This window comes from Helianthus annuus, chromosome 11, assembly GCF_002127325.2.
Source record: "Helianthus annuus cultivar XRQ/B chromosome 11, HanXRQr2.0-SUNRISE, whole genome shotgun sequence".
NCBI classification, from domain to species: domain Eukaryota; kingdom Viridiplantae; phylum Streptophyta; class Magnoliopsida; order Asterales; family Asteraceae; genus Helianthus; species Helianthus annuus.
The window spans coordinates 108,988,074-109,004,709 of NC_035443.2; positions in this window are offsets into that span (position 1 = coordinate 108,988,074).

The following is a 16,636-nucleotide window of genomic DNA, read 5'->3' on the forward strand; positions in this document are numbered from 1 at the left end:
CTAGCTGGTCAAGCTTTCTCTATCGATCTCATTCCCATAGTTTTGGGTAGCTTCGACGTCGTGATTGGGATGGATTGGTTGTCCCAACATCAGACAGAGATCTTATGCAGCGAGAAGATTATTCGCATTCCACGTTCTGGTCAAGAACCTCTCGAAGTGCAAGGCGACAAGAGTGGTGCAGTGGTTGGCATCATCTCTTTCTTAAAGGCGCAGAAATGTTTACGAAAGGGGCACACTGCCATTCTGGCACTCGTTACAGACGCATCAGCAAAGGAAAAGAGATTGGAAGATATTCCAATTGTACGTGACTACCCTCAGGTGTTTCCTGAAGACTTACCTGGCTTACCGCCTCATCGTCAGGTCGAATTTCAATTCGAGCTCGCTCCAGGAGCAGCACCCATAGCTCGCGCACCGTATCGTTTAGCTCCATCAGAATTGGAAGAATTGTCAAAACAGCTGCAAGAGCTCTTGGAAAAGGGCTTCATTCGTCCAAGCTCTTCGCCTTGGGGAGCTCCAGTACTTTTCGTGAAAAAGAAAGACGGTACGTTCAGGATGTGCATCGATTACCGGGAACTTAACAAAGTAACGGTGAAGAACCGTTATCCTCTTCCGCGCATCGACGACTTATTCGACCAGTTGCAAGGGTCGTGCTACTATTCCAAGATAGACTTGAGGTCAGGGTATCATCAGCTGAGAGTCCGGGATAAGGACGTCTCCAAGACAGCATTCAGAACTCGTTATGGCCACTACGAGTTTCTTGTCATGCCGTTCGGGTTAACGAACGCGCCTGCTGTATTTATGGACCTTATGAACAGGGTGTGCAAACCCTATCTCGACAAGTTTGTCATAGTATTCATCGACGATATTCTGATTTACTCCAAGAGTCAGGAGGAACACGAGCAGCATCTTCGTCTTATTTTGGAACTCCTTCGGAAGGAACAACTATATGCTAAGTTTTCGAAATGCGACTTCTGGCTTCGTGAAGTCCACTTCTTAGGCCACGTAGTAAACAAGGATGGGATCCATGTCGATCCATCCAAGGTAGACTCGATCAGGAACTGGCCTGCACCACGAACGCCAACGGAAATACGCCAATTCTTGGGTTTGGCGGGTTACTACAGACGGTTTATCAAGGATTTCTCAAAGATTGCTCAGCCGCTTACACTACTGACACAGAAGGGTGTCACCTACCGTTGGGGCAACACGCAGGAAACTGCTTTTCAGTATCTAAAGGATAGGCTTTGCAGCGCACCTATTCTCTCATTGCCAGAGGGCACGGATGACTTCGTGGTATATTGTGACGCATCAATACAGGGTCTGGGTTGTGTATTGATGCAGCGGGATAAAGTTATTGCCTACGCCTCTCGTCAACTAAAGATTCATGAACGGAACTACACGACGCACGATTTAGAGCTGGGAGCTGTGGTTTTTGCGCTTAAGATATGGCGACACTACCTGTACGGTACCAGGTGCACGATTTACACCGATCACAGGAGTCTCGAGCATATTCTTAAGCAGAAGGATTTGAACATGCGTCAACGACGATGGGTTGAATTACTGAACGATTACGAATGCGCTATCAAGTACCGTCCAGGCAAAGCCAACGTTGTGGCTGATGCCCTCAGTCGGAAAGACACTTTACCTCGGCGCGTGCGAGCGCTACAGCTTACAATTCAGTCTAGCCTTCCTACACAGATATGAAATGCTCAGATAGAGGCATTGAAGCCCGAAAACGTCAAGGCTGAAGCCTTACGCGGCTCACGACAGCAAATGGAACAGAAGGCAGACGGCGCCTACTATGTAACGGGGCGTATTTGGGTCCCACTTTATGGCGGTCTACGCGAACTTGTGATGGACGAAGCTCACAAGTCTCGTTACTCGGTACATCCAGGGTCGGATAAAATGTACCACGACATCAGAACTACTTACTGGTGGCCTAGCATGAAGGCCCACATTGCTACTTACGTCGGCAAGTGCTTGACCTGTGCGAGAGTCAAGGTTGAATACCAGAAACCAGCTGGCCTACTTCAGCAGCCTAAGATACCCCAATAGAAATGGGAAGAAATTTCCATGGATTTCGTTACAGGCCTACCTAGATCCCAGCGGGGGAATGATACCATATGGGTGATCGTGGATCGACTCACCAAGTCTGCACACTTCCTACCTATAAAGGAAACGGATAAGTTCTCCACTCTCGCAGACGTTTATCTTAAAGAAGTTGTTTCGAGGCACGGAGTGCCCACTTCCATCATTTCGGATCGGGATGCACGATTCACGTCAGAGCTATGGCAAGCGATGCATAAAACTTTCGGCTCACGATTAGACATGAGCACAGCATATCACCCTCAGACGGATGGGCAGTCTGAGCGAACGATTCAAACACTTGAAGACATGCTTAGGGCATGCGTTATAGACTTCGGCAACGGCTGGGAAAAGCACCTCCCTTTGGTGGAGTTCTCGTATAATAATAGTTATCACACCAGCATACAAGCCGCTCCATTCGAGGCATTGTACGGACGTAAATGCCGGTCACCTCTCTATTGGGCAGAGGTGGGGGATAGTCAGATTACGGGTCCAGAGACTGTAGTGGACGCCACAGAAAAGATAGCACAGATACGACAACGCATGGCGGCAGCACGCGACCGTCAGAAAGCCTACGCGGACAAGCGTAGAAAGCCTTTGGAATTTCAGGTCGGGGACCGGGTTTTATTGAAAGTCTCACCCTGGAAGGGTGTGGTACGTTTTGGCAAAAGGGGCAAACTAAATCCGCGGTACGTCGGACCGTTCGAAATCATTGAGAAGATAGGCAAAGTAGCCTACAAGTTGAACCTACCAGCTGAACTCGGAGCAGTTCACAATGTCTTTCATGTGTCGAACTTAAAGAAGTGCCTATCAGATGAAACCCTCATCATTCCTTTTAAGGAACTCACTATCGACGAGCGGTTGCAGTTCGTCGAGGAACCAGTTGAAATCACGGACCGGGATGTGAAGGTCCTCAAAAACAAGAGAATCCCTCTTGTTCGAGTACGTTGGAACTCCAAACGTGGCCCAGAGTACACCTGGGAACGCGAAGACAGGATGACAGAAAAGTACCCCCAGTTATTCGAAACCAATACAACCACTGCTGAGGATGAAGCTACTACTTCGGAATTTCGGGACGAAATTCCAGATCAACGGGGGGGGGGGAGGATGTGACACCCCAGGAAAATCAGTGAACAATACAGCTCACCTAGCTTCCTCAGTGAGTGCATACCAAATTTCGGGACGAAATTTCCAATTAGTTGGGGATAATGTGACAACTCGAACTTTAGACTTACTTGGATGTAACGTTACGTGCCTATATGATACTTTGAGTTAATGAATGTTTTGTTTATGTGCTTTGTGCTATATGTTATGTGTGCATGTATGTATTGAACCGCACAGCACTAGGCAACCCGAACCGCACAACACCATCCGACCGCACAAGCCCGAATTGGGCCGCACCTCTAGTACTCGGAACATGGACAACCCATTAAGGGGTTTCGGCCCACTCCCCTTTCACACAAACAAACACCCTTAGTGGGGGTTGTTCTCTCATTTGTTACAATTCTCACAACACACACAAAACCCTAGAAGCTTCTCTCTCTCCCTCTCGTTTTGCTTGGAACCCGACGGCACAAGATCACCCTTTCCTTCGGATCATCCTCTCCTACTAGTGATCGGTTAGTGTTTAATGATGATGTGGTGTTAATTGTTACTATGTGTTCTTGGATTGAATATAAATTGTAATCGGCTTTCACATGAACATCGGGTAGGGTCGTGATAATTGAATTGTGAACTCATGAATTCCTGTTAGTGTTTCTAATGTATATATGATTGATGTTTGGTCCTCGGATTGATTGTTATGATGATAAATATAATCAGATTTTGTATGAATGATAACCGGCTAGGTTGCATGCTAGCTTGATGATATAATTATGATTCGGTTTAGGTTTGTTTGATAATCCGATTGTTTGTTTTGATGCTGTTATGAACATGCTAAATGATGATGATTTGAAGGTGTTATGAATATGGTTGAATGCGGAATAAATGTTGATTTGATCTGTTTCCGAAACTGCCTAAGTTGTTAGCTTGAATCACGGTATAATTGTTGCATGAATTATGGAAACTAGTTACACATCCGGTTGCGACATAGATTGCGAGTCGAAACCAGCCCTTGCGACTCGAGACCACAAGCAGCATAACCCGGAACCATGGTTGCGAGTCCCGTTACGACTCGAAACCTCACACAGCAGCACGAGCCGGAACTACGGTTGCGAGTCCCGTTGCAACTCGTAACCGGACCATGACGAGCCGAGACCAGCTGTTGCGACTCGTGACCCCTGTTGCGACTCGAGACCGCCGGTTGCGACTCGAGACCAGTCGTGCACGTACACTGTTTGGGCCTACACTGTCACGAGCCAATCAATTGGGCCAAATAATTGGACTCATGCAATTGACTGTTTAATGTATTGGGCCATAAGTATATTCGGTTGGACTGCTATATCGTTGGGCCGGGTACTATTGGGCTTATTAGAATCGTACAAGTATATGTGTTGTGATTGTTACTTGTATTGCTTAACTGTCGAACGTTGCCATGATTTACATGTGATAGTAACGTGTTAGTTTATGTGATACATACGTGTACTACCTTAGTCAAAACCTGACTTGATTAATAACCATGATAGGACGTGGTTGACTATTTACTAGCTTACCTGTACTCTTTGTGTATCTGCCGAGCAAACCAAGGTGAGTTCACACAGCCAAGGCATGGGATTCCCGGGTTGGGAATTGGGTTGGATTGTTAAGGTTGCATAGATTCATTCGGATACCATTACTAGACTACCATACCGTCGTCCTCGGTTGTGCAGGACACGTACGTAAATCCTGCGTACACTTATGCTACTCGCTATCCTCGGTTGTGAAGGATACTCACGTAAAACCTGCGTGAACGGATACCCACTACTGCCTCGGTTGTGTCAGGCACTTACGTAAAACCTGCGTAAACCCCCACGTACCCTATCTTCGGTTGTGAAGGATGCTTACGTAAATCCTGTGTAAACTTGTACGTATTACTATTCTCGGTTGTGAAGAACACTTATGGTTACACATAGTCTAGTGGATTAATAACATGGGAAGCCCCCACCAATAGAAACCTATACTGGCCCAGTAGGGCCACTTGATACTCGTAAACGTACTGTTACGCACTTACTTTCTGTGAACTCGCTCAACTAGTTTGTTGATTATTTGTTGCATGCCTTGCAGGACCTTAGGTACTTTATGGGAGCTTGCACAAGGAGGAGCAGGTCGTTGTGGGCAACGGATTGATAAACACTTATTACGTTTCAAACAATTATACTTATGTTGGGTTTTACATAAATGCTTCCGCTACACTTACTTATGTTGGTTTTGATAAACACCTTTCGTATTGATTTTTATTAATTAATTACATGTTCAATATGATTGGTGGCTTGATCCTGGTCATGTCACGCTCTCAAGCGGTGATACTCCGCGTGTGGATTTTGGGGGTGTGACAACACCGACTTCACCCACTCTGACACTATAAATAGGCCTGTCACATCATCATTCTCACTGATGTGACAGTCTCACTCGACCAGACGCACGCACTCCTCTTTTCTTCCATTTCTCGGTGATTTCGGTACGTTTTACACTAGATCCTTGTACAACTTTGATCTACACGTTATTCTCTACATGATTCTCCCTTGAAATCTTGCTTTTCACCGTGAAATCTCTAAGATTCGAGCTCTTGAAGGTGATGTCATCATGGCGGTTTGTACCCAACTGTTGTGTGATGTCATTCTAATCAAGATCTAGCTTAGATCTAAGGAATTTCATGTGTTTTTATACTAAATCTCAACTAAATCTAGACTTTTGGTTAAAAACTTATGTTTTCTCTCATCTTTTCTTAACTTTTCACTTAAAACGGTGGAATCCGGATCTAAACGGATTGTAGACTTGATTATTAGTCTAAAGTCAGCTTGGAAATGGATTATTTCTAGAGAAAACGACCAGAGTGCGGATTCCGACATAAAAACCATCAAGGACAGACAACCAAGCGGACTAGGGTGATTCCTATCCGATCAGATCGGCTGTACACTAATGGGTTTACCGTTGTCTCAATTCGTACCAAGTCGTTGTCGTTTAGGAAAAAAACTTAGAAACTTTACAAGTTTAGGAACGGGACAAGGACAACCGAATCGAATGGCAATCCGATCGGATAGCCATCCGATCGAATAGCCATCCGATTAGGTGACACTTGCCTCGTAACCTTAGAATCTTTTTGAAACTTTGAATCTCTGAAAACTTGGAACTTTGGATCGAGTGGCGATCGGATAGCCATCCGATCGGACAGCCATCCGATCAAGGTATCCTGAGCTGAACACTTGACTTGACATTTTGAGAACTTGACACTTGGATCAGATGACCATTCGATCGAATGGCCATCCGTCCCATTCACACATATGCCATCTCAATCGAATGGCAATCCGATCGGATAGCCATCCGATCGGACAACCATTTGATCAAGATGATTGATCCGACACTTGGTTTGAATCTCGTTATTATGCCCGACTCTTATCTGTTGTAATCTAATCAGCCTAAACCTAAAGAGCTCCCTTTGATCCAATAACAGTTAATCTGTTAAGCAATCACTTTGAGTATACTCGATCCTTTTTTGCTTTAAACTTTGGGATGTAACATGTATTTTTGGAAACTAAAATATGTGTATGTGAAACTTGTGATTCTTGTATTCTATTTGTGCTATGTGGACGTTTAATCCAGGGTGTGTAGTTCCGCCTTAACAATAGTAGCGCTATAGGAGATGCACCACTCCATTATTTTCGGGGGTATTGTTAGGAGGATTCTAGTTTTCCTTGAGACTTGTAAAAACAACAAAGCATCGGGATACTTGGGCTATCACTTGTTGGATTGTGAACACTAGCATGGCTGAAACTATTTTTTTAACATTTACATATGGATATGAGTTGTTTCAATCTATTGTGCTATTACTAAAACTTGTATACTCGCCGGTACATTTTTGTACTGACTCTATTTTAATACATGTTGCAGGCTGACATGATACTAGGATTCTTGGAATGAAGCTAGGATGATGCTTAGAAACTCATCGGGATAATTAAGTTATGAACAATATTTGAGACTTGATGTACTCTGATACTTTTGTGATTGTTGTTGGTTTTAGACAAATGTTAAAACAATCTAAATTATAATGAAACTATATAGTGTTATGGAATCTCATGAGCAATCTAAACGCTTAGTGCTCGCACCCCGATGTTTCCGCCATCGGTTGGGGTGTGACACACTCAATGTGCCACATGGCACGACACACTGCAGGTCTACACTGGTGACTAACCAGACCTAGCCATAGCTACGTCTGGCTCGCGGGGCGAGAAGGAAAGGAACGCGGCTCTCGCGGGGCGAGAGAGACCTCCGTTTCAGCTATAAAAAGGGCAACCCTATGCCTTTCATTCTCGTTCATTTTCTTTCTCTCTCAAAGCCCCTATAACAGCTAAAATCTGCTTGATATTCTACCCCTAAAACACGAAGCTCTGCCTCGTTGTAAGTATTTTAACCCCGATCACTAATTCGTTATCCTACCTGATTGATCTAGGGCTCCGTAACGCATGTCGAGGCTCTACCTGACTAAGTTCGTTGGAGTTCTGTCTCGTGTTGTATAGCTAATGTGATTTGGGTTATCTTACTAACACGTATGCATTGTTTGTTTTTAATAGAAAATAATCAGCAAGCAACAGGAAGCTATAGAAACACCTAAGTCTACAGAGTGAGTGATTCTCTGTTTCTACCAAACTGTTTTTACAAAACCTCATATATTTTCAGTTATACTTATAGTGATTGAGTCTATGTATTCTACAATTGCTATCGGTATGTGGGGTTTTGTATCCACTACTAGTAAAGCTTTAGTATTGGACAACGAGTTAACCATAGTAATATGACCACAGTCATGGAACTGTCAGCATGACAAATACTGAATGAGTATATTGGTAGATATAAACATTGTAATTGCTCTCAATACTGTAAAGTTATAAAAGCTTGTTTTGATTAAATTGGGATGCACTCACCAGTATTTCTTGCTGATAAAATCTTTTAAAATGCGTTTAAGGTAACTTAATGTGAAGCTATAAGATGCCAGCTATAGAGCACCGAAGGCTTAAAGAAGTGGCTATAAAAGTTACCTAAATAAAAAGAGATTATGTTTTCAATAATTAGGGTTTATCCCTATAAACGCATTATCAATGGAACATGGGATAAATGGAACATGGGTTTTATCCCATGTTCCATTGATAATACATTTATAGGGATAAACCCTAATTATTAAAACCAAATACCACTAAAAATAGGGTTAGATGGAGTTAACGGGATTGAACCATTTCCTTGGAGTGAGGTAGAGTGAAATGGGGAAAAATGAGTGATGTGTCATATAAGTGGAGTTAAGAAGGGTTAAAGTATACCCAAGGCCATAGAGAAACATGGTGAAATGTGGAAAAATGGGTGATGTGGTATGTAGATGGAGTTAAGGAATGTTAAAGTATACCTCAATGCCTAATAGCAAAACACAAGTGGTTATTAGTGCATTCAAGTATGCAATGAAAAGAGTATGTTAGTAAGACTATACGATGTGGGAGGGCATGAAAAGAGGGTGCTATGCGCCATGTGGCAGCCACGTCAACATATGTCAGAAAAGTGGTGTAGAGCCAAAAAGCGGGAGGTCGGATGAGGCGTGGAAGGGTGACATGATGTGACACATGGCATACACTTTTTATTATTATCTTATATTAAAAAATGAAAAACATTAATACTAATTAAAGAAAGAACATTAATGAAGAAAAACATTACATAATCTTAAAAAAATGAAACTAATAGAATTTAAAAAAAAAACTAAAACTAATAAAAAAATAACGAAAAGTACGATATTTTGGCTTTATTTCTTCTTTCATTTTTCTTGTACATTTCTCTTTCTTCATCACCAGTTTTCATAGCGAGGAATTTTACATCTGTTCTCCTTTCTTTCGCAAGTTCCTTCTCGTTTTTCAAATTTACTTTTTGTTCAAAAAGTTCGATAACGTTATCTTTTGGGGCGTTTCTTTGTTGTTGGATGCTATTGAACGTACTAGTTTGTTCATTTAGGTCGGCTAAACCTTCGGTGTAACGCCCTGCTTTTTCATACTTGCGATAATTAGAAAGCTTGTTCATATTCCTACTTTTGGAAATCTTGTATTCTTGTATTTCGCCTTTTTGTTGTATCGTTGTAAAATCCAGGACTTAGATCAAAAATAAAATTTGTATTTCTTTAGATTCATGCTTTACATATTCATACATGTTCATACGTTTGGATTAATTATACATTAGATGCCTTATTTGTAATTCTTGCAAAAATGCGTTAAACTTACAAAATACTTATTCTCGACAAACATACTTATTCATACTCGTTTTATACTTACTTTATGCTTTAATTACATTATATACCCCTACACTTTGCCTTTTTACTTAAAACACCTTAAAATGCTGATATATGAAACTTTAAGGGCCAAAAGTGTCAAAATAACAAACAATTACACCATCCAGGGTGGCTCGCGGGCCGCGACCCCCTCAACCTTTCCTCTCACGCCTCGCAGGAAGTGCAATCCGCAAAATCCTTAATCAGCTCCATCTATTGCGCAAATTTTGGTTCTTTATTTTGTGTTTCTTGCATTTAAGACCCCAAACCCTAAACTCAACTATAAAACCAAGCCTCCCAACACTCATTTTCATTTTTCCAACTCATTTACACTCTCAAAACACTCTAATTTAAGCTAGAAATACAAGTTCTTGGCAGTTTATTCTAAGTCTAAATGAGCACTTTTCTTCACTTTCTTTCATCCTTTTCCACTTCTTCTTCCTCTACAAAGTGTGAAACACCTCTAGGATTGTTTTCACAAGGTTTTCCATGGAAATCCAAGGTGAAACATCCCATATTTGAGGCCCAACTTTCTGTTTTGGAAGAAAACTTTGTTAAACATACTTAAACTCATGTTTAAACCATACATTCCTATGTCCTTATGCCACTAATCAAGACTATGATTAAGTGTGCTTAAAAACAAGGTTGTAACATACGAATTCAGAGTTTTTAATCCTCTATACTTTCTGTTTTTAAAAGGGTTTTAACCCATAATTGATGAACAAGACTTGAACTTGTGTATGTGTGATTATTTGAATAGCTTGGGCTATCCTACTTACAATCCACACTTCACTTGATGATTTCTCTTAGTTAGTATCTATATTTCATTTCCTTATTGTTCATTCATGACCATCCTTGTTGTTTTATGACAACTTGTGCATTGGTGAATATACAAAAGAGGTTTTAAAATGGAAGATTCATCCTCCTACCTCTATGCATGGCTTCTATGATAATCCTTGTCATATTGTTGGACTAAACTTATAATATATATATGACATATATAAAATACATATAATACATGTAAGAAACCGAACCCTTAATGATAACCAAATGGTTATTTGTCAAGTTACTAAGTTACATTACCTAAGTGCTTAGTTCCTCGTTACGGTTCTAATGGGTATTAAAGTCATGAATTCATTCTAACCCTTAAGGGTTTCAGAGTGTCAAAAACGAGTATTAATTGCTAGATAATTATTTTCTCATATACATACCTTTGGTGTATTTTACTTACCTAAATTCCGACTCTGAATATTCCCTGAACTCCAATCCGAACACGTTCAATCTCCTAATCTCATTAACTCGTTAACACTTGGATAATCGGAAGAGTTAGAAATTTTGTGAGTACACTTGACCCATTTTACTTTTAAAACACTTTGGGTTGTAACATGTTAATATACAAACTTCACCATCACACACTTAAACATGCTTTATATTCTCAATCCTATATACATGCTACTTGTTTACTTAGGTTCATGATAGATTATACATGCTTTATGTCATTAACTTTGCTAAGCCCCAACTTAACATATATAGCGCTATAGGAGTAGCACGTCGCCCGTCTGGGTCTTGTTAAGTCTTTATTCATTCTAAATGGTCTAGTCATTTTTGTGGCAAGGGACGCTAAATACTAGTGGACACTTGGGTTTGACATATTGCGATGCATGCTAGTTACCTTGTTTACAAATTGTCATGTGGATTCGAGAAAATGCTTTTATACTCATGCTATATTTATACAAACCTTGTGTACTCGTCAATGCTTTTGCATTGACACTTTATTTTAAGCATGTTAAAGGTTTAACGATGATGTTGATGATGCATGGATACTCATTTTAAATTGTGTATAGTTATTGTAATGTAATTCTTTCATTTCAAGTTGTTGTAATTGTATTTTCCATTCCATGTTGTAATTGAATCCTTATAGTAATAAAATGAAATTCATTATTTAAATATACTTGTCGAAAATTCTAGTGTTATGTGTAATGAGCAATCTATCTTCGTCCCACTCTGATGATTCCGCCATTGGTTAGGGTGTGACATTCGGTGTAGTCCCCACCCAAAGTATGTGATTTTTGCGTCCTTGTTATGATTTATCTCTATCAATTGGGCGTTCCAATTCAACCATGCAAGACAACGCTTCCTTTAAGGATTTGAATACCTTGCATCGCGCCACCTGCATTTGCTTTAACAAACATGCAAGATAACGCTTCCATAACAATGAGAATTAAAAAGGGAGAAAGCGGGTCACCTTGTCGCATACCTTTAGCGCATTGGAACTCATAGGTAGGCGATCCATTAACTAAATCGAGGACCTAGCCGATGACAGAACACCTAAAACCCACTCGTACCACAGCCTTGGGCACCCCATTTGACCCATAATATCAATCACAAAGTTCCAGTTGACGTTGTCATAAGCTTTCCCAAAATTGATCTTTAGGATGAAAGTTTGATATTTCATCTTCTTAATCAAAGACATCACCTTGTTTTCCACTAAGGGACCGTCCAAAATGAATTTCCTTTTTAGGAAGGCCGATTAAGAATCCGAAATGACTACATCTAAAACCTTCGTAAGACAATTAGCAAGGATCTTGGAGATCACCTTGCTAATAATCCCCATAATATTTAAGGGCGGTAATTATTGAGATTGACCGGGTCTTTAATTTTAGGAATCAATGTGATAAAAGACGACCCGCTACCACAACAAATGCTCCCATCCTTATAGAAATTGACCATTACCTCTTAGAAATCATTTTCAAAAAAATGCCAAAAGTGCCTTATGAACTTCATATTAAGGCCATCAGGCCCCGGGGCCGTTGTCACACCCCTTTCTAAGGCGGAAGCACAAGGTGTGATCCTGAAAGGTTCTCATTGCATATGAAAGGTAAACATACTACATGCTCATAAAATAACTCCAAATGCCATTATTATTACATAATTAAAACATAACATAGGTTAAGTGTTTACATCACAAGACAGCATATTGTCTGAAAAGTCTACACTTTATTCGAAAGACAACCATGAAGGTTTGATCCTAATATCCCACACAAGATGGAATGTAGAAACCAAATCCAACCAAAATAGGCACCGGAGTCTTGACACGACATGACTAAAACAAAAGCGACATCTTGGAGCAAGAGTAAGACCGCGTGCACATCCACCTTAGTTACCTGAAATACATGTGAGTTTTGGAAAATCGTCAACATAATGTTGGTGTGAATTCATGCAGATTTGTGAAAAACATTTAAGCATTCGTTATGGAAACATGGTATGTAATTTGATGAAAACAAGTATTTCTGTAAATGTAAGGAAATCGAGATCACTAATGGTTTGCAAGGCCATTAACATGTGACACGACATTTTTTTTTTGAACAACAAACACACTTTATATATATATATATATATATATATATAAAGAGCCAGCAAGGGGCTGGAAACCAAACAAAACCGAAACAACATGTGACACGACATAGGAAGCATCCAAACCATAGGCATTTTTACTTGTCGATTCCACGATTGTCGATTCACGACTAGAGACACAAAAGCACTGCTTGGTAAAAGAGTGGCCAAGAGTGGCCAAGAGTGTGGTTGCCTGAATCCCATTAGATCTAACCTTTTGTTCCGCGGTCTTGGTATGTAACTGATTAATGGTGCTTATGGCACCTTATTCGTGACATGATCTAAAGTATCATTCCTTAGTTTTAGTATTCAACATACCATAACACATGTATTTTCCCCAAGTCTAGAAAAAAAGTAAAAGTTTAAAAGTGGGGACATGAACTCTCAACTTTGCGTTTCCTGCGTTGTAAACTTCACCAGTTGGTTTTATAGCGTTGTGACCTATACGTGTTCTGTTAATGTTAGTCACTAGACTTGTATCGCACACGTACAAGTCACCATCTTCTATGTATATGTTCTTTGTTGTTAAAAATAATTTATATTTTTAACTATGTATCTTACTTATATTATTTTCCCAAAAATAAATATAAGTATTTTGTATTTTTCACCAAAAATCAAGACTTTGATTTTTATTACTTTCCGGAATTATATTTCTTAAAAATAATATATTTTTAAGACTTGTATGATATATATATTTTTTGTCATGCTATGAAATATATATGTGTTTATTCTTGTTATCCACCCGAGTTATACATTTTCGTCCAAAAATATATTTTAAGTTCATAACTTGTCCAAGTTAAATAATATGTTAAGAAATATATTTTCATAAATATATTTCCTTGTATTTGTCCATGTGTGTGACAACTCGAACTTTAGACTTGCTTTGATGTAACGTTACGTGCTTATGAGAACTGAATTACATGATTTAAATGAATGTTATGATGTTATGTGCCTTATGTGTGAATGTGTGTTGTGTGTACACGAACCCAAACCACACACTAAAACTCGATTGCACATTATAACCGGTCACACAAGCCCTTTGGGCCACACTTGAAATCGGACCCCATTAGATACCTGGATGGGCTCGGCCCACTCCCCCACTCGCAACACAAAACCGGGACTAGGGGTTTGTTTTACCACTTTTGCAAAACATCACACACACAACCCTAAGAGCTTTCATTCTTTCTCTCTCGGCTTCCCTTAGAACCGGACGGCAGCCATCACCCGGAGCCACCTATCTCGAGCAATCTAGGTTCTCGGTTTTTCTGGTTAGTAATTCTTGAATGATTGTTTGTGTGTGTGTTAATGATTTCGAGTATGTTTGCTTGATGACCGAGGATTCTTGTTGGCATGTTGTTTGGGATAGTAGTTAGTAATGATTGTGAATCGGCTCACATGTGCACCCTATAATAAATCGGATAAATCTGTTGTTATGATATGTAATTCGGATGGTGTGATGATACTAATCGGCTGCCATGTATTGGGTTGGGATGTTAGAATCGGATGTGTTTATGTGTTTAGATAAATGTTCTTGATTTTGGATTATTAATGTTCATACGAAATTCATGATAAAAGTCCTGTTTGATCGATAGTATGCTTGTTGGATTATGGAAAAACTGTTAATTGATCTGAATTGTGAAACTGCCTAAGTTGTTTGCTAGAATCACGGAGTGATTGTTACAGGATTTATGGAAACAAGTTACACAGCCGGTTGCGACTCAGATTGCGAGTCGAAACCTCCCCGTCTCGACTCGTAACCAAGCCAGCACAAGTCGAGACCACGGTTGCGAGTCTCGTTGCGACTCGTAACCAGACCATGATGAACCGAGATCACCGTTGCGACTCGCAACCAGCTGTTGCGACTCGTAATCTCCGGTTGCGACTCGAGATCTCCGTTGCGACTCGAGACCATCATTTACACGCATACTGTTTGGGCCTCCACTGTCACGGGCCCAATGATTTGATTTGTGGACTGTTTGTTATTGGACCGGCATACGTTTATTAATTGGGCCGATTGTGAATCTGGACTGCTTTGCTAATGGGCTGCTTATGTCATTGGGCCGGGTATTGTTGGACTTAGACAATTGGATCACGCATGCTGTGTCTTATCTGCTTACGTGCGTACATGTTTGCCATGACTATATGTGATTACTATATACGTGCTATATACGAACCTGACTCGTATAATAACCATGATAGGACGTGAGTGACCATTTACTTGCTACTTATATTCCTTGTGTATCTGCCGAGCAAACCAAGGTGAGTTCACACAGCCAAGGCATGGGATTCCCGGGTTGGGAATTGGGTTGGATATGATGAAATGGAATGATTACTCGTACTTACGCATATACCAGACTATAGACCATCGTCCTCAGGTTAGTCAGGACACGTTACGTAAAGCCTACGTAACCCAGTATATTTGCCATATGTCTCCCGGGTCGGGAGGACACGTTACGTAAAACCTACGTAACCCAATACCATCTACTGGCTTCCAGGTCGGAAGGCCACGCTGCGTAAAGCCTACGTAGCCCCCACGCGTACCACTGTCCTCGGGGAAGGGCACGTCACGTAAAGCCTACGTGACCCTGTACGTTTTCCTGTTCTCGGTAAAGAAGAACACATGGTCGGAAGTTAGTCTAGTAAGTACCGTTAATGAGAAGCCCTCATTAGCCAGGATGAACATGGGAAGCCCCCACCTTTAGTACACACTAGTATGGGAAGCCCCCACTAGCTATACTTATGCATGTTATGAACTTACTTTCTGTGAACTCGCTCAACTAGTTTGTTGATTATTTGCTGCATGCCTTGCAGGACCTTAGGTACATTATGGAGCTTGCACAAGGAAGGAGCAGGTCGTTGTGGGCAGATGGATCATGAACAATATTGAACTTATAACTTAACTTTGGGTTTACTTTACATTGCTTCCGCTACTTAAACGATGTTGGTTTTGAAACATCAATCATGTCATGATGATTTACATTATTTACTTTTATATTAATTGCTATGTTTGATATGATTGATGGCTTGATCCTGGTCAGTCACGCTCCCAAGCGGTGGTACTCCGCGGGTGGATTTTGGGGGTGTGACAGATTGGTATCAGAGCCATTGGTTATAGAGAACTTGGTTTTAATATGGGAAAACGTTTTTATTAAAACCGGACTATAACCAGAACAGTGCTCTCAACGATCCACAACGACGCTTCGCTCCACGTGCAAGACTCGACATCCTAGGTAATAAGGTTTATGATTATTGCCTGTTTGCTAGAACTGCTTAGAACTTTGCTCGCATTACGCTTAGATACACATGCTTTGATTACATGAGAACACCTATATGCCTACGCTTTTCTGTCATCGCCCTACTCGCGAATCATTCTTATGTATGCTACTTGTTACTATGAAGATCATGTCTGGACGAATCAACATGACACAAGCCCAGCTAGAGGCTCTTGTTCAAGCTCAAGTTGCTGCGGCAGTTGCAGCAGCTCAAGCAGGTCAACACGCGCAGCAGCCAGTCTGCACCTTCAAGAACTTTATGGACTGTCGTCCAAACTCTTTCAGCGGCACAGAAGGAGCGGTTGGACTCCTCCACTGGTTCGAGAAGCTAGAATCAGTATTCGAAATGTGCGAGTGCCCTGAGGCTCGCAAGGTCAAGTTTGCTACTGGAACTTTGGAAGGGATAGCACTGACTTGGTGGAACGCCCAAGTTCAGATCTTAGGGTTGGCAGCTGCTAAC